The sequence below is a fragment of the Castor canadensis genome, chromosome 10, assembly GCF_047511655.1.
Source record: "Castor canadensis chromosome 10, mCasCan1.hap1v2, whole genome shotgun sequence".
NCBI classification, from domain to species: Eukaryota; Metazoa; Chordata; class Mammalia; order Rodentia; family Castoridae; genus Castor; species Castor canadensis.
In genome coordinates, this window is record NC_133395.1 from 86,173,496 (window position 1) to 86,191,121 (window position 17,626).

Below are 17,626 nucleotides of genomic sequence, written 5' to 3' on the forward strand. Positions count from 1 at the left end.
TGCCGTGGGAGGCGGGATCCCACGTAGAGGTCGCGCGCTGGCTGCCCTGTCTTGGGTTGAGCGACGGAGCGCGACGTGGAGCAGCACCCGACTGAGGCTCCCTGCTTCTCTGTCCCCTGGCGTCTTGCCCTGGACCCAGTGCACCACCTTGTGGCGAGCCCAGGTGTGGCGCGTCCCGCTGTGGGGCCCGCTGGGGTGCAGGACCCACTTTCTCATGGCTTCCGCACGTCCCTCCCCGCCCGCCTGGAGGGCAGTTGGGGAGCGGTCCCCAACGTGGCCTGGGACCAACCTCGCTGGTGACCCGTGTCGCGGGCGCGCGCCCCAGGAGAGTGTGGGGAGGGGAGAGGATTCGGGGACGTACCTGTGAGGATTCGGTGTGCGTGGGTCTGGCGGGTGGCCCGGACGGGGTCGGGGTCGTGGTCACGGTGGGTCGTTGTGGTGGTGGTGGTGGTGGTGGTGCTGGGGGTGGTGGTGGTGGTGGGGGGGGTGGTGGCGAAGTCCCCGAAGACAAAAGGAGCAGCGAGGGAGGGAGGAGCAAAAGCCTACAGCACCCGGTATTCCCAGGAGGTCTCCCATCCAAGTACTAACCAGGCCCGACCCTGCTTAGCTTCCGAGATCAGACGAGATCGGGCGCGTTCAGGGTGGTATGGCCGTAGACGCTAGCCGCCGCCTCCGGGAGCCCCAAGAGCCTGCCGAGGGCCCCGGCGTGCGTCTCCACGCTGCTCTCCTGGCACGGCTGGGAGTCCGGGTGGGGGCTGGCAGCCCGGGGCCAGCGGCCAGAGGCCCCGCGCGCCTGCTCGGGCAGCCGGTCTCGCCCAGGTGGCCGCTGGGTGGCTTTCTTCCCGAGGTGTCCTGCTGCCAGGACGAGGGTCAAGTTTTCTCGGGGGAAAATTTCTCAGTGCTCTCGGGCGCTTGTTCTTCTGGGAATGTCCACTGCTGTGGCCAAGGCGGGGGACGCACAACTCGGGCCAGGGCAAGCAGCCGCCCTCCTCCGTCGCCTCCTGGAGCCGTATCCTTGGGTGGGTGCGTGGCTCCCAGCGGAGGTCTCGGGGACCCTTCCGGTCCTCTTCGTCCGGAAAGCGCCACTGCCCCTCCAGCCCATCAGGAAAACGGCAGCCGCGCCCTTCGCCGACCCGCTCCGCCCTCCTCCACACTCAGGGCCTGGGGCTGCGGGGCTGAATCGTGAGGCTTTCCAGCCCAGGACTTCACCTCTGGCCCCTTTCACACCCGGGATCTTGGGAAGAAGAAACAAAACCAAACACAGCCAAAGCCATCTCCTCCGACCCGGGGCCCCTCCACATCCCTTCCGATCCCGGGTTCCTGCCGGCCTCCCGGGGCGTTTCTCCCAGGCAGGCCTTCGCGGCCACTACACGGGGCTGAGCACTCGAGTCCTCGGGCGTCACGGGGCCCGCGGCCACGCCAAGCACGCACGACTCCCGGGTCTCGTCTGCTCCTGGGTGCCCTGGGCCTCTTCCCTGTGCCGCTGCTGGGTCTTGTGCCCCTGCTTGGCCTCCTTCAGACCCGGCCCCGTGCTACGCGGCCACGTGCTACAGGATCGTGCCAGCAGAACTGGCCCTGGCTGAGCCCCGTACCCACCCTCCTGCCATCCCTGGCCCTGCTAGCAAATGGCAGAGATCCTCTGGCCTCCGAGCCCAGACAAAAATCCTGATGCAGTTGGCCGAGGGGCCGCAAACCAAGGCTTCGCTTGTTCCCGCTCAGGCCCCAGCCATACCCTCTTGTCCTTCGGCTGCTCGTGTGTGGGGTGGGGGAGAGGAGGGTGCGTCCCCGGGCGTGCGTGCGTGGTCTGGGTGTCTCTGCGTGGTGTGTGTGTGTGTGTGTGTGTGTGTTAGATGCCGTGCCTGGTGTAGGTGGGGAAGAGCAAGCCCTCACGCACAGAGCCCCATCACACACTGGGGCCGGGCCGAGGGGGTCAATCTGCTCGGCCTGATTGCGTTGGGCATACATTGCAGAAGGTGGGTTTTCCAAGGCGGAGCAGAGGGTCCCGGCACCTGAGGTTGTCCACGGGGAGAATGTCTGTTCCACGGGGGCAAGCGGTCCCTTCCGTCGTGCCCAAGCCCATGTGACCCCGAAGGCCAGGTGGCCCCGGTCCTTGAGCTGACTGAGGAGTGCTTTGAGACCCGGAGGGTGGCACAGGCGACTGGGCGCCAGCGGCGGCCCTCCCTCCCTTTGAGCGGGACGGGGAGCTGCCGCTGGCATCCGGAGCTCTGGCGGCCTGCGCCCTCTGTCCCTGTGACCGCAGGCTCTGCCGTGGGAGGCGGGATCCCACGTAGAGGTCGCGCGCTGGCTGCCCTGTCTTGGGTTGAGCGACGGAGCGCGACGTGGAGCAGCACCCGACTGAGGCTCCCTGCTTCTCTGTCCCCTGGCGTCTTGCCCTGGACCCAGTGCACCACCTTGTGGCGAGCCCAGGTGTGGCGCGTCCCGCTGTGGGGCCCGCTCGGGTGCAGGACCCACTTTCTCATGGCTTCCGCACGTCCCTCCCCGCCCGCCTGGAGGGCAGTTGGGGAGCGGTCCCCAACGTGGCCTGGGACCAACCTCGCTGGTGACCCGTGTCGCGGGCGCGCGCCCCAGGAGAGTGTGGGGAGGGGAGAGGATTCGGGGACGTAGCTGTGAGGATTCGGTGTGCGTGGGTCTGGCGGGTGGCCCGGACGGGGTCGGGGTCGTGGTCACGGTGGGTCGTTGTGGTGGTGGTGGTGGTGGTGGTGCTGGGGGTGGTGGTGGTGGTGGGGGGGGTGGTGGCGAAGTCCCCGAAGACAAAAGGAGCAGCGAGGGAGGGAGGAGCAAAAGCCTACAGCACCCGGTATTCCCAGGCGGTCTCCCATCCAAGTACTAACCAGGCCCGACCCTGCTTAGCTTCCGAGATCAGACGAGATCGGGCGCGTTCAGGGTGGTATGGCCGTAGACGCTAGCCGCCGCCTCCGGGAGCCCCAAGAGCCTGCCGAGGGCCCCGGCGTGCGTCTCCACGCTGCTCTCCTGGCACGGCTGGGAGTCCGGGTGGGGGCTGGCAGCCCGGGGCCAGCGGCCAGAGGCCCCGCGCGCCTGCTCGGGCAGCCGGTCTCGCCCAGGTGGCCGCTGGGTGGCTTTCTTCCCGAGGTGTCCTGCTGCCAGGACGAGGGTCAAGTTTTCTCGGGGGAAAATTTCTCAGTGCTCTCGGGCGCTTGTTCTTCTGGGAATGTCCACTGCTGTGGCCAAGGCGGGGGACGCACAGCTCGGGTCAGGGCAAGCAGCCGCCCTCCTCCGTCGCCTCCTGGAGCCGTATCCTTGGGTGGGTGCGTGGCTCCCAGCGGAGGTCTCGGGGACCCTTCCGGTCCTCTTCGTCCGGAAAGCGCCACTGCCCCTCCAGCCCATCAGGAAAACGGCAGCCGCGCCCTTCGCCGACCCGCTCCGCCCTCCTCCACACTCAGGGCCTGGGGCTGCGGGGCTGAATCGTGAGGCTTTCCAGCCCAGGACTTCACCTCTGGCCCCTTTCACACCCGGGATCTTGGGAAGAAGAAACAAAACCAAACACAGCCAAAGCCATCTCCTCCGACCCGGGGCCCCTCCACATCCCTTCCGATCCCGGGTTCCTGCCGGCCTCCCGGGGCGTTTCTCCCAGGCAGGCCTTCGCGGCCACTACACGGGGCTGAGCACTCGAGTCCTCGGGCGTCACGGGGCCCGCGGCCACGCCAAGCACGCACGACTCCCGGGTCTCGTCTGCTCCTGGGTGCCCTGGGCCTCTTCCCTGTGCCGCTGCTGGGTCTTGTGCCCCTGCTTGGCCTCCTTCAGACCCGGCCCCGTGCTACGCGGCCACGTGCTACAGGATCGTGCCAGCAGAACTGGCCCTGGCTGAGCCCCGTACCCACCCTCCTGCCATCCCTGGCCCTGCTAGCAAATGGCAGAGATCCTCTGGCCTCCGAGCCCAGACAAAAATCCTGATGCAGTTGGCCGAGGGGCCGCAAACCAAGGCTTCGCTTGTTCCCGCTCAGGCCCCAGCCATACCCTCTTGTCCTTCGGCTGCTCGTGTGTGGGGTGGGGGAGAGGAGGGTGCGTCCCCGTGCGTGCGTGCGTGGTCTGGGTGTCTCTGCGTGGTGTGTGTGTGTGTGTGTGTGTGTGTTAGATGCCGTGCCTGGTGTAGGTGGGGAAGAGCAAGCCCTCACGCACAGAGCCCCATCACACACTGGGGCCGGGCCGAGGGGGTCAATCTGCTCGGCCTGATTGCGTTGGGCATACATTGCAGAAGGTGGGTTTTCCAAGGCGGAGCAGAGGGTCCCGGCACCTGAGGTTGTCCACGGGGAGAATGTCTGTTCCACGGGGGCAAGCGGTCCCTTCCGTCGTGCCCAAGCCCATGTGACCCCGAAGGCCAGGTGGCCCCGGTCCTTGAGCTGACTGAGGAGTGCTTTGAGACCCGGAGGGTGGCACAGGCGACTGGGCGCCAGCGGCGGCCCTCCCTCCCTTTGAGCGGGACGGGGAGCTGCCGCTGGCATCCGGAGTTCTGGCGGCCTGCGCCCTCTGTCCCTGTGACCGCAGGCTCTGCCGTGGGAGGCGGGATCCCACGTAGAGGTCGCGCGCTGGCTGCCCTGTCTTGGGTTGAGCGACGGAGCGCGACGTGGAGCAGCACCCGACTGAGGCTCCCTGCTTCTCTGTCCCCTGGCGTCTTGCCCTGGACCCAGTGCACCACCTTGTGGCGAGCCCAGGTGTGGCGCGTCCCGCTGTGGGGCCCGCTGGGGTGCAGGACCCACTTTCTCATGGCTTCCGCACGTCCCTCCCCGCCCGCCTGGAGGGCAGTTGGGGAGCGGTCCCCAACGTGGCCTGGGACCAACCTCGCTGGTGACCCGTGTCGCGGGCGTGCGCCCCAGGAGAGTGTGGGGAGGGGAGAGGATTCGGGGACGTAGCTGTGAGGATTCGGTGTGCGTGGGTCTGGCGGGTGGCCCGGACGGGGTCGGGGTCGTGGTCACGGTGGGTCGTTGTGGTGGTGGTGGTGGTGGTGGTGCTGGGGGTGGTGGTGGTGGTGGGGGGGGTGGTGGCGAAGTCCCCGAAGACAAAAGGAGCAGCGAGGGAGGGAGGAGCAAAAGCCTACAGCACCCGGTATTCCCAGGCGGTCTCCCATCCAAGTACTAACCAGGCCCGACCCTGCTTAGCTTCCGAGATCAGACGAGATCGGGCGCGTTCAGGGTGGTATGGCCGTAGACGCTAGCCGCCGCCTCCGGGAGCCCCAAGAGCCTGCCGAGGGCCCCGGCGTGCGTCTCCACGCTGCTCTCCTGGCACGGCTGGGAGTCCGGGTGGGGGCTGGCAGCCCGGGGCCAGCGGCCAGAGGCCCCGCGCGCCTGCTCGGGCAGCCGGTCTCGCCCAGGTGGCCGCTGGGTGGCTTTCTTCCCGAGGTGTCCTGCTGCCAGGACGAGGGTCAAGTTTTCTCGGGGGAAAATTTCTCAGTGCTCTCGGGCGCTTGTTCTTCTGGGAATGTCCACTGCTGTGGCCAAGGCGGGGGACGCACAGCTCGGGCCAGGGCAAGCAGCCGCCCTCCTCCGTCGCCTCCTGGAGCCGTATCCTTGGGTGGGTGCGTGGCTCCCAGCGGAGGTCTCGGGGACCCTTCCGGTCCTCTTCGTCCGGAAAGCGCCACTGCCCCTCCAGCCCATCAGGAAAACGGCAGCCGCGCCCTTCGCCGACCCGCTCCGCCCTCCTCCACACTCAGGGCCTGGGGCTGCGGGGCTGAATCGTGAGGCTTTCCAGCCCAGGACTTCACCTCTGGCCCCTTTCACACCCGGGATCTTGGGAAGAAGAAACAAAACCAAACACAGCCAAAGCCATCTCCTCCGACCCGGGGCCCCTCCACATCCCTTCCGATCCCGGGTTCCTGCCGGCCTCCCGGGGCGTTTCTCCCAGGCAGGCCTTCGCGGCCACTACACGGGGCTGAGCACTCGAGTCCTCGGGCGTCACGGGGCCCGCGGCCACGCCAAGCACGCACGACTCCCGGGTCTCGTCTGCTCCTGGGTGCCCTGGGCCTCTTCCCTGTGCCGCTGCTGGGTCTTGTGCCCCTGCTTGGCCTCCTTCAGACCCGGCCCCGTGCTACGCGGCCACGTGCTACAGGATCGTGCCAGCAGAACTGGCCCTGGCTGAGCCCCGTACCCACCCTCCTGCCATCCCTGGCCCTGCTAGCAAATGGCAGAGATCCTCTGGCCTCCGAGCCCAGACAAAAATCCTGATGCAGTTGGCCGAGGGGCCGCAAACCAAGGCTTCGCTTGTTCCCGCTCAGGCCCCAGCCATACCCTCTTGTCCTTCGGCTGCTCGTGTGTGGGGTGGGGGAGAGGAGGGTGCGTCCCCGTGCGTGCGTGCGTGGTCTGGGTGTCTCTGCGTGGTGTGTGTGTGTGTGTGTGTGTGTGTTAGATGCCGTGCCTGGTGTAGGTGGGGAAGAGCAAGCCCTCACGCACAGAGCCCCATCACACACTGGGGCCGGGCCGAGGGGGTCAATCTGCTCGGCCTGATTGCGTTGGGCATACATTGCAGAAGGTGGGTTTTCCAAGGCGGAGCAGAGGGTCCCGGCACCTGAGGTTGTCCACGGGGAGAATGTCTGTTCCACGGGGGCAAGCGGTCCCTTCCGTCGTGCCCAAGCCCATGTGACCCCGAAGGCCAGGTGGCCCCGGTCCTTGAGCTGACTGAGGAGTGCTTTGAGACCCGGAGGGTGGCACAGGCGACTGGGCGCCAGCGGCGGCCCTCCCTCCCTTTGAGCGGGACGGGGAGCTGCCGCTGGCATCCGGAGCTCTGGCGGCCTGCGCCCTCTGTCCCTGTGACCGCAGGCTCTGCCGTGGGAGGCGGGATCCCACGTAGAGGTCGCGCGCTGGCTGCCCTGTCTTGGGTTGAGCGACGGAGCGCGACGTGGAGCAGCACCCGACTGAGGCTCCCTGCTTCTCTGTCCCCTGGCGTCTTGCCCTGGACCCAGTGCACCACCTTGTGGCGAGCCCAGGTGTGGCGCGTCCCGCTGTGGGGCCCGCTGGGGTGCAGGACCCACTTTCTCATGGCTTCCGCACGTCCCTCCCCGCCCGCCTGGAGGGCAGTTGGGGAGCGGTCCCCAACGTGGCCTGGGACCAACCTCGCTGGTGACCCGTGTCGCGGGCGTGCGCCCCAGGAGAGTGTGGGGAGGGGAGAGGATTCGGGGACGTAGCTGTGAGGATTCGGTGTGCGTGGGTCTGGCGGGTGGCCCGGACGGGGTCGGGGTCGTGGTCACGGTGGGTCGTTGTGGTGGTGGTGGTGGTGGTGGTGCTGGGGGTGGTGGTGGTGGTGGGGGGGGTGGTGGCGAAGTCCCCGAAGACAAAAGGAGCAGCGAGGGAGGGAGGAGCAAAAGCCTACAGCACCCGGTATTCCCAGGCGGTCTCCCATCCAAGTACTAACCAGGCCCGACCCTGCTTAGCTTCCGAGATCAGACGAGATCGGGCGCGTTCAGGGTGGTATGGCCGTAGACGCTAGCCGCCGCCTCCAGGAGCCCCAAGAGCCTGCCGAGGGCCCCGGCGTGCGTCTCCACGCTGCTCTCCTGGCACGGCTGGGAGTCCGGGTGGGGGCTGGCAGCCCGGGGCCAGCGGCCAGAGGCCCCGCGCGCCTGCTCGGGCAGCCGGTCTCGCCCAGGTGGCCGCTGGGTGGCTTTCTTCCCGAGGTGTCCTGCTGCCAGGACGAGGGTCAAGTTTTCTCGGGGGAAAATTTCTCAGTGCTCTCGGGCGCTTGTTCTTCTGGGAATGTCCACTGCTGTGGCCAAGGCGGGGGACGCACAGCTCGGGCCAGGGCAAGCAGCCGCCCTCCTCCGTCGCCTCCTGGAGCCGTATCCTTGGGTGGGTGCGTGGCTCCCAGCGGAGGTCTCGGGGACCCTTCCGGTCCTCTTCGTCCGGAAAGCGCCACTGCCCCTCCAGCCCATCAGGAAAACGGCAGCCGCGCCCTTCGCCGACCCGCTCCGCCCTCCTCCACACTCAGGGCCTGGGGCTGCGGGGCTGAATCGTGAGGCTTTCCAGCCCAGGACTTCACCTCTGGCCCCTTTCACACCCGGGATCTTGGGAAGAAGAAACAAAACCAAACGCAGCCAAAGCCATCTCCTCCGACCCGGGGCCCCTCCACATCCCTTCCGATCCCGGGTTCCTGCCGGCCTCCCGGGGCGTTTCTCCCAGGCAGGCCTTCGCGGCCACTACACGGGGCTGAGCACTCGAGTCCTCGGGCGTCACGGGGCCCGCGGCCACGCCAAGCACGCACGACTCCCGGGTCTCGTCTGCTCCTGGGTGCCCTGGGCCTCTTCCCTGTGCCGCTGCTGGGTCTTGTGCCCCTGCTTGGCCTCCTTCAGACCCGGCCCCGTGCTACGCGGCCACGTGCTACAGGATCGTGCCAGCAGAACTGGCCCTGGCTGAGCCCCGTACCCACCCTCCTGCCATCCCTGGCCCTGCTAGCAAATGGCAGAGATCCTCTGGCCTCCGAGCCCAGACAAAAATCCTGATGCAGTTGGCCGAGGGGCCGCAAACCAAGGCTTCGCTTGTTCCCGCTCAGGCCCCAGCCATACCCTCTTGTCCTTCGGCTGCTCGTGTGTGGGGTGGGGGAGAGGAGGGTGCGTCCCCGTGCGTGCGTGCGTGGTCTGGGTGTCTCTGCGTGGTGTGTGTGTGTGTGTGTGTGTGTGTTAGATGCCGTGCCTGGTGTAGGTGGGGAAGAGCAAGCCCTCACGCACAGAGCCCCATCACACACTGGGGCCGGGCCGAGGGGGTCAATCTGCTCGGCCTGATTGCGTTGGGCATACATTGCAGAAGGTGGGTTTTCCAAGGCGGAGCAGAGGGTCCCGGCACCTGAGGTTGTCCACGGGGAGAATGTCTGTTCCACGGGGGCAAGCGGTCCCTTCCGTCGTGCCCAAGCCCATGTGACCCCGAAGGCCAGGTGGCCCCGGTCCTTGAGCTGACTGAGGAGTGCTTTGAGACCCGGAGGGTGGCACAGGCGACTGGGCGCCAGCGGCGGCCCTCCCTCCCTTTGAGCGGGACGGGGAGCTGCCGCTGGCATCCGGAGCTCTGGCGGCCTGCGCCCTCTGTCCCTGTGACCGCAGGCTCTGCCGTGGGAGGCGGGATCCCACGTAGAGGTCGCGCGCTGGCTGCCCTGTCTTGGGTTGAGCGACGGAGCGCGACGTGGAGCAGCACCCGACTGAGGCTCCCTGCTTCTCTGTCCCCTGGCGTCTTGCCCTGGACCCAGTGCACCACCTTGTGGCGAGCCCAGGTGTGGCGCGTCCCGCTGTGGGGCCCGCTGGGGTGCAGGACCCACTTTCTCATGGCTTCCGCACGTCCCTCCCCGCCCGCCTGGAGGGCAGTTGGGGAGCGGTCCCCAACGTGGCCTGGGACCAACCTCGCTGGTGACCCGTGTCGCGGGCGCGCGCCACAGGAGAGTGTGGGGAGGGGAGAGGATTCGGGGACGTAGCTGTGAGGATTCGGTGTGCGTGGGTCTGGCGGGTGGCCCGGACGGGGTCGGGGTCGTGGTCACGGTGGGTCGTTGTGGTGGTGGTGGTGGTGGTGGTGCTGGGGGTGGTGGTGGTGGTGGGGGGGGTGGTGGCGAAGTCCCCGAAGACAAAAGGAGCAGCGAGGGAGGGAGGAGCAAAAGCCTACAGCACCCGGTATTCCCAGGCGGTCTCCCATCCAAGTACTAACCAGGCCCGACCCTGCTTAGCTTCCGAGATCAGACGAGATCGGGCGCGTTCAGGGTGGTATGGCCGTAGACGCTAGCCGCCGCCTCCGGGAGCCCCAAGAGCCTGCCGAGGGCCCCGGCGTGCGTCTCCACGCTGCTCTCCTGGCACGGCTGGGAGTCCGGGTGGGGGCTGGCAGCCCGGGGCCAGCGGCCAGAGGCCCCGCGCGCCTGCTCGGGCAGCCGGTCTCGCCCAGGTGGCCGCTGGGTGGCTTTCTTCCCGAGGTGTCCTGCTGCCAGGACGAGGGTCAAGTTTTCTCGGGGGAAAATTTCTCAGTGCTCTCGGGCGCTTGTTCTTCTGGGAATGTCCACTGCTGTGGCCAAGGCGGGGGACGCACAGCTCGGGCCAGGGCAAGCAGCCGCCCTCCTCCGTCGCCTCCTGGAGCCGTATCCTTGGGTGGGTGCGTGGCTCCCAGCGGAGGTCTCGGGGACCCTTCCGGTCCTCTTCGTCCGGAAAGCGCCACTGCCCCTCCAGCCCATCAGGAAAACGGCAGCCGCGCCCTTCGCCGACCCGCTCCGCCCTCCTCCACACTCAGGGCCTGGGGCTGCGGGGCTGAATCGTGAGGCTTTCCAGCCCAGGACTTCACCTCTGGCCCCTTTCACACCCGGGATCTTGGGAAGAAGAAACAAAACCAAACACAGCCAAAGCCATCTCCTCCGACCCGGGGCCCCTCCACATCCCTTCCGATCCCGGGTTCCTGCCGGCCTCCCGGGGCGTTTCTCCCAGGCAGGCCTTCGCGGCCACTACACGGGGCTGAGCACTCGAGTCCTCGGGCGTCACGGGGCCCGCGGCCACGCCAAGCACGCACGACTCCCGGGTCTCGTCTGCTCCTGGGTGCCCTGGGCCTCTTCCCTGTGCCGCTGCTGGGTCTTGTGCCCCTGCTTGGCCTCCTTCAGACCCGGCCCCGTGCTACGCGGCCACGTGCTACAGGATCGTGCCAGCAGAACTGGCCCTGGCTGAGCCCCGTAACCACCCTCCTGCCATCCCTGGCCCTGCTAGCAAATGGCAGAGATCCTCTGGCCTCCGAGCCCAGACAAAAATCCTGATGCAGTTGGCCGAGGGGCCGCAAACCAAGGCTTCGCTTGTTCCCGCTCAGGCCCCAGCCATACCCTCTTGTCCTTCGGCTGCTCGTGTGTGGGGTGGGGGAGAGGAGGGTGCGTCCCCGTGCGTGCGTGCGTGGTCTGGGTGTCTCTGCGTGGTGTGTGTGTGTGTGTGTGTGTGTGTTAGATGCCGTGCCTGGTGTAGGTGGGGAAGAGCAAGCCCTCACGCACAGAGCCCCATCACACACTGGGGCCGGGCCGAGGGGGTCAATCTGCTCGGCCTGATTGCGTTGGGCATACATTGCAGAAGGTGGGTTTTCCAAGGCGGAGCAGAGGGTCCCGGCACCTGAGGTTGTCCACGGGGAGAATGTCTGTTCCACGGGGGCAAGCGGTCCCTTCCGTCGTGCCCAAGCCCATGTGACCCCGAAGGCCAGGTGGCCCCGGTCCTTGAGCTGACTGAGGAGTGCTTTGAGACCCGGAGGGTGGCACAGGCGACTGGGCGCCAGCGGCGGCCCTCCCTCCCTTTGAGCGGGACGGGGAGCTGCCGCTGGCATCCGGAGCTCTGGCGGCCTGCGCCCTCTGTCCCTGTGACCGCAGGCTCTGCCGTGGGAGGCGGGATCCCACGTAGAGGTCGCGCGCTGGCTGCCCTGTCTTGGGTTGAGCGACGGAGCGCGACGTGGAGCAGCACCCGACTGAGGCTCCCTGCTTCTCTGTCCCCTGGCGTCTTGCCCTGGACCCAGTGCACCACCTTGTGGCGAGCCCAGGTGTGGCGCGTCCCGCTGTGGGGCCCGCTGGGGTGCAGGACCCACTTTCTCATGGCTTCCGCACGTCCCTCCCCGCCCGCCTGGAGGGCAGTTGGGGAGCGGTCCCCAACGTGGCCTGGGACCAACCTCGCTGGTGACCCGTGTCGCGGGCGCGCGCCACAGGAGAGTGTGGGGAGGGGAGAGGATTCGGGGACGTAGCTGTGAGGATTCGGTGTGCGTGGGTCTGGCGGGTGGCCCGGACGGGGTCGGGGTCGTGGTCACGGTGGGTCGTTGTGGTGGTGGTGGTGGTGGTGGTGCTGGGGGTGGTGGTGGTGGTGGGGGGGGTGGTGGCGAAGTCCCCGAAGACAAAAGGAGCAGCGAGGGAGGGAGGAGCAAAAGCCTACAGCACCCGGTATTCCCAGGCGGTCTCCCATCCAAGTACTAACCAGGCCCGACCCTGCTTAGCTTCCGAGATCAGACGAGATCGGGCGCGTTCAGGGTGGTATGGCCGTAGACGCTAGCCGCCGCCTCCGGGAGCCCCAAGAGCCTGCCGAGGGCCCCGGCGTGCGTCTCCACGCTGCTCTCCTGGCACGGCTGGGAGTCCGGGTGGGGGCTGGCAGCCCGGGGCCAGCGGCCAGAGGCCCCGCGCGCCTGCTCGGGCAGCCGGTCTCGCCCAGGTGGCCGCTGGGTGGCTTTCTTCCCGAGGTGTCCTGCTGCCAGGACGAGGGTCAAGTTTTCTCGGGGGAAAATTTCTCAGTGCTCTCGGGCGCTTGTTCTTCTGGGAATGTCCACTGCTGTGGCCAAGGCGGGGGACGCACAGCTCGGGCCAGGGCAAGCAGCCGCCCTCCTCCGTCGCCTCCTGGAGCCGTATCCTTGGGTGGGTGCGTGGCTCCCAGCGGAGGTCTCGGGGACCCTTCCGGTCCTCTTCGTCCGGAAAGCGCCACTGCCCCTCCAGCCCATCAGGAAAACGGCAGCCGCGCCCTTCGCCGACCCGCTCCGCCCTCCTCCACACTCAGGGCCTGGGGCTGCGGGGCTGAATCGTGAGGCTTTCCAGCCCAGGACTTCACCTCTGGCCCCTTTCACACCCGGGATCTTGGGAAGAAGAAACAAAACCAAACACAGCCAAAGCCATCTCCTCCGACCCGGGGCCCCTCCACATCCCTTCCGATCCCGGGTTCCTGCCGGCCTCCCGGGGCGTTTCTCCCAGGCAGGCCTTCGCGGCCACTACACGGGGCTGAGCACTCGAGTCCTCGGGCGTCACGGGGCCCGCGGCCACGCCAAGCACGCACGACTCCCGGGTCTCGTCTGCTCCTGGGTGCCCTGGGCCTCTTCCCTGTGCCGCTGCTGGGTCTTGTGCCCCTGCTTGGCCTCCTTCAGACCCGGCCCCGTGCTACGCGGCCACGTGCTACAGGATCGTGCCAGCAGAACTGGCCCTGGCTGAGCCCCGTACCCACCCTCCTGCCATCCCTGGCCCTGCTAGCAAATGGCAGAGATCCTCTGGCCTCCGAGCCCAGACAAAAATCCTGATGCAGTTGGCCGAGGGGCCGCAAACCAAGGCTTCGCTTGTTCCCGCTCAGGCCCCAGCCATACCCTCTTGTCCTTCGGCTGCTCGTGTGTGGGGTGGGGGAGAGGAGGGTGCGTCCCCGTGCGTGCGTGCGTGGTCTGGGTGTCTCTGCGTGGTGTGTGTGTGTGTGTGTGTGTGTGTTAGATGCCGTGCCTGGTGTAGGTGGGGAAGAGCAAGCCCTCACGCACAGAGCCCCATCACACACTGGGGCCGGGCCGAGGGGGTCAATCTGCTCGGCCTGATTGCGTTGGGCATACATTGCAGAAGGTGGGTTTTCCAAGGCGGAGCAGAGGGTCCCGGCACCTGAGGTTGTCCACGGGGAGAATGTCTGTTCCACGGGGGCAAGCGGTCCCTTCCGTCGTGCCCAAGCCCATGTGACCCCGAAGGCCAGGTGGCCCCGGTCCTTGAGCTGACTGAGGAGTGCTTTGAGACCCGGAGGGTGGCACAGGCGACTGGGCGCCAGCGGCGGCCCTCCCTCCCTTTGAGCGGGACGGGGAGCTGCCGCTGGCATCCGGAGCTCTGGCGGCCTGCGCCCTCTGTCCCTGTGACCGCAGGCTCTGCCGTGGGAGGCGGGATCCCACGTAGAGGTCGCGCGCTGGCTGCCCTGTCTTGGGTTGAGCGACGGAGCGCGACGTGGAGCAGCACCCGACTGAGGCTCCCTGCTTCTCTGTCCCCTGGCGTCTTGCCCTGGACCCAGTGCACCACCTTGTGGCGAGCCCAGGTGTGGCGCGTCCCGCTGTGGGGCCCGCTGGGGTGCAGGACCCACTTTCTCATGGCTTCCGCACGTCCCTCCCCGCCCGCCTGGAGGGCAGTTGGGGAGCGGTCCCCAACGTGGCCTGGGACCAACCTCGCTGGTGACCCGTGTCGCGGGCGCGCGCCCCAGGAGAGTGTGGGGAGGGGAGAGGATTCGGGGACGTAGCTGTGAGGATTCGGTGTGCGTGGGTCTGGCGGGTGGCCCGGACGGGGTCGGGGTCGTGGTCACGGTGGGTCGTTGTGGTGGTGGTGGTGGTGGTGCTGGGGGTGGTGGTGGTGGTGGGGGGGGTGGTGGCGAAGTCCCCGAAGACAAAAGGAGCAGCGAGGGAGGGAGGAGCAAAAGCCTACAGCACCCGGTATTCCCAGGCGGTCTCCCATCCAAGTACTAACCAGGTCCGACCCTGCTTAGCTTCCGACATCAGACGAGATCGGGCGCGTTCAGGGTGGTATGGCCGTAGACGCTAGCCGCCGCCTCCGGGAGCCCCAAGAGCCTGCCGAGGGCCCCGGCGTGCGTCTCCACGCTGCTCTCCTGGCACGGCTGGGAGTCCGGGTGGGGGCTGGCAGCCCGGGGCCAGCGGCCAGAGGCCCCGCGCGCCTGCTCGGGCAGCCGGTCTCGCCCAGGTGGCCGCTGGGTGGCTTTCTTCCCGAGGTGTCCTGCTGCCAGGACGAGGGTCAAGTTTTCTCGGGGGAAAATTTCTCAGTGCTCTCGGGCGCTTGTTCTTCTGGGAATGTCCACTGCTGTGGCCAAGGCGGGGGACGCACAGCTCGGGCCAGGGCAAGCAGCCGCCCTCCTCCGTCGCCTCCTGGAGCCGTATCCTTGGGTGGGTGCGTGGCTCCCAGCGGAGGTCTCGGGGACCCTTCCGGTCCTCTTCGTCCGGAAAGCGCCACTGCCCCTCCAGCCCATCAGGAAAACGGCAGCCGCGCCCTTCGCCGACCCGCTCCGCCCTCCTCCACACTCAGGGCCTGGGGCTGCGGGGCTGAATCGTGAGGCTTTCCAGCCCAGGACTTCACCTCTGGCCCCTTTCACACCCGGGATCTTGGGAAGAAGAAACAAAACCAAACACAGCCAAAGCCATCTCCTCCGACCCGGGGCCCCTCCACATCCCTTCCGATCCCGGGTTCCTGCCGGCCTCCCGGGGCGTTTCTCCCAGGCAGGCCTTCGCGGCCACTACACGGGGCTGAGCACTCGAGTCCTCGGGCGTCACGGGGCCCGCGGCCACGCCAAGCACGCACGACTCCCGGGTCTCGTCTGCTCCTGGGTGCCCTGGGCCTCTTCCCTGTGCCGCTGCTGGGTCTTGTGCCCCTGCTTGGCCTCCTTCAGACCCGGCCCCGTGCTACGCGGCCACGTGCTACAGGATCGTGCCAGCAGAACTGGCCCTGGCTGAGCCCCGTACCCACCCTCCTGCCATCCCTGGCCCTGCTAGCAAATGGCAGAGATCCTCTGGCCTCCGAGCCCAGACAAAAATCCTGATGCAGTTGGCCGAGGGGCCGCAAACCAAGGCTTCGCTTGTTCCCGCTCAGGCCCCAGCCATACCCTCTTGTCCTTCGGCTGCTCGTGTGTGGGGTGGGGGAGAGGAGGGTGCGTCCCCGTGCGTGCGTGCGTGGTCTGGGTGTCTCTGCGTGGTGTGTGTGTGTGTGTGTGTGTGTGTGTGTGTGTGTGTGTGTGTTAGATGCCGTGCCTGGTGTAGGTGGGGAAGAGCAAGCCCTCACGCACAGAGCCCCATCACACACTGGGGCCGGGCCGAGGGGGTCAATCTGCTCGGCCTGATTGCGTTGGGCATACATTGCAGAAGGTGGGTTTTCCAAGGCGGAGCAGAGGGTCCCGGCACCTGAGGTTGTCCACGGGGAGAATGTCTGTTCCACGGGGGCAAGCGGTCCCTTCCGTCGTGCCCAAGCCCATGTGACCCCGAAGGCCAGGTGGCCCCGGTCCTTGAGCTGACTGAGGAGTGCTTTGAGACCCGGAGGGTGGCACAGGCGACTGGGCGCCAGCGGCGGCCCTCCCTCCCTTTGAGCGGGACGGGGAGCTGCCGCTGGCATCCGGAGCTCTGGCGGCCTGCGCCCTCTGTCCCTGTGACCGCAGGCTCTGCCGTGGGAGGCGGGATCCCACGTAGAGGTCGCGCGCTGGCTGCCCTGTCTTGGGTTGAGCGACGGAGCGCGACGTGGAGCAGCACCCGACTGAGGCTCCCTGCTTCTCTGTCCCCTGGCGTCTTGCCCTGGACCCAGTGCACCACCTTGTGGCGAGCCCAGGTGTGGCGCGTCCCGCTGTGGGGCCCGCTGGGGTGCAGGACCCACTTTCTCATGGCTTCCGCACGTCCCTCCCCACCCGCCTGGAGGGCAGTTGGGGAGCGGTCCCCAATGTGGCCTGGGACCAACCTCGCTGGTGACCCGTGTCGCGGGCGCGCGCCCCAGGAGAGTGTGGGGAGGGGAGAGGATTCGGGGACGTAGCTGTGAGGATTCGGTGTGCGTGGGTCTGGCGGGTGGCCCGGACGGGGTCGGGGTCGTGGTCACGGTGGGTCGTTGTGGTGGTGGTGGTGGTGGTGGTGCTGGGGGTGGTGGTGGTGGTGGGGGGGGTGGTGGCGAAGTCCCCGAAGACAAAAGGAGCAGCGAGGGAGGGAGGAGCAAAAGCCTACAGCACCCGGTATTCCCAGGCGGTCTCCCATCCAAGTACTAACCAGGCCCGACCCTGCTTAGCTTCCGAGATCAGACGAGATCGGGCGAGTTCAGGGTGGTATGGCCGTAGACGCTAGCCGCCGCCTCCGGGAGCCCCAAGAGCCTGCCGAGGGCCCCGGCGTGCGTCTCCACGCTGCTCTCCTGGCACGGCTGGGAGTCCGGGTGGGGGCTGGCAGCCCGGGGCCAGCGGCCAGAGGCCCCGCGCGCCTGCTCGGGCAGCCGGTCTCGCCCAGGTGGCCGCTGGGTGGCTTTCTTCCCGAGGTGTCCTGCTGCCAGGACGAGGGTCAAGTTTTCTCGGGGGAAAATTTCTCAGTGCTCTCGGGCGCTTGTTCTTCTGGGAATGTCCACTGCTGTGGCCAAGGCGGGGGACGCACAGCTCGGGCCAGGGCAAGCAGCCGCCCTCCTCCGTCGCCTCCTGGAGCCGTATCCTTGGGTGGGTGCGTGGCTCCCAGCGGAGGTCTCGGGGACCCTTCCGGTCCTCTTCGTCCGGAAAGCGCCACTGCCCCTCCAGCCCATCAGGAAAACGGCAGCCGCGCCCTTCGCCGACCCGCTCCGCCCTCCTCCACACTCAGGGCCTGGGGCTGCGGGACTGAATCGTGAGGCTTTCCAGCCCAGGACTTCACCTCTGGCCCCTTTCACACCCGGGATCTTGGGAAGAAGAAACAAAACCAAACACAGCCAAAGCCATCTCCTCCGACCCGGGGCCCCTCCACATCCCTTCCGATCCCGGGTTCCTGCCGGCCTCCCGGGGCGTTTCTCCCAGGCAGGCCTTCGCGGCCACTACACGGGGCTGAGCACTCGAGTCCTCGGGCGTCACGGGGCCCGCGGCCACGCCAAGCACGCACGACTCCCGGGTCTCGTCTGCTCCTGGGTGCCCTGGGCCTCTTCCCTGTGCCGCTGCTGGGTCTTGTGCCCCTGCTTGGCCTCCTTCAGACCCGGCCCCGTGCTACGCGGCCACGTGCTACAGGATCGTGCCAGCAGAACTGGCCCTGGCTGAGCCCCGTACCCACCCTCCTGCCATCCCTGGCCCTGCTAGCAAATGGCAGAGATCCTCTGGCCTCCGAGCCCAGACAAAAATCCTGATGCAGTTGGCCGAGGGGCCGCAAACCAAGGCTTCGCTTTTTCCCGCTCAGGCCCCAGCCATACTCTCTTGTCCTTCGGCTGCTCGTGTGTGGGG

At 67.8% G+C, this 17,626-nt stretch overlaps 8 non-coding genes across 8 annotated transcripts; all 8 read right to left on the reverse strand.

Annotated features, from left to right (window-relative positions):
• Positions 1-539: 539 nt before the first annotated feature.
• LOC141413513 (5S ribosomal RNA) lies at positions 540-658 on the reverse strand. Its single transcript, XR_012438304.1, has one exon. It is a non-coding gene; the product is annotated as a 5S ribosomal RNA (ribosomal RNA).
• A 2,145-nt stretch (positions 659-2,803) lies between these two features.
• Positions 2,804-2,922, reverse strand: LOC141412416 (5S ribosomal RNA). The gene has a single exon (XR_012437256.1). It is a non-coding gene; the product is annotated as a 5S ribosomal RNA (ribosomal RNA).
• Positions 2,923-5,067: 2,145 nt separating this feature from the next.
• Positions 5,068-5,186, reverse strand: LOC141412427 (5S ribosomal RNA). Its single transcript, XR_012437267.1, has one exon. It is a non-coding gene; the product is annotated as a 5S ribosomal RNA (ribosomal RNA).
• A 2,145-nt stretch (positions 5,187-7,331) lies between these two features.
• On the reverse strand, positions 7,332-7,450 carry LOC141412438 (5S ribosomal RNA). The gene has a single exon (XR_012437278.1). It is a non-coding gene; the product is annotated as a 5S ribosomal RNA (ribosomal RNA).
• Positions 7,451-9,595: 2,145 nt separating this feature from the next.
• On the reverse strand, positions 9,596-9,714 carry LOC141412450 (5S ribosomal RNA). Its single transcript, XR_012437290.1, has one exon. It is a non-coding gene; the product is annotated as a 5S ribosomal RNA (ribosomal RNA).
• A 2,145-nt stretch (positions 9,715-11,859) lies between these two features.
• On the reverse strand, positions 11,860-11,978 carry LOC141412463 (5S ribosomal RNA). The gene has a single exon (XR_012437302.1). It is a non-coding gene; the product is annotated as a 5S ribosomal RNA (ribosomal RNA).
• Positions 11,979-14,120: 2,142 nt separating this feature from the next.
• LOC141412920 (5S ribosomal RNA) lies at positions 14,121-14,239 on the reverse strand. The gene has a single exon (XR_012437762.1). It is a non-coding gene; the product is annotated as a 5S ribosomal RNA (ribosomal RNA).
• Positions 14,240-16,402: 2,163 nt separating this feature from the next.
• LOC141412605 (5S ribosomal RNA) lies at positions 16,403-16,521 on the reverse strand. The gene has a single exon (XR_012437446.1). It is a non-coding gene; the product is annotated as a 5S ribosomal RNA (ribosomal RNA).
• Positions 16,522-17,626: the final 1,105 nt, after the last annotated feature.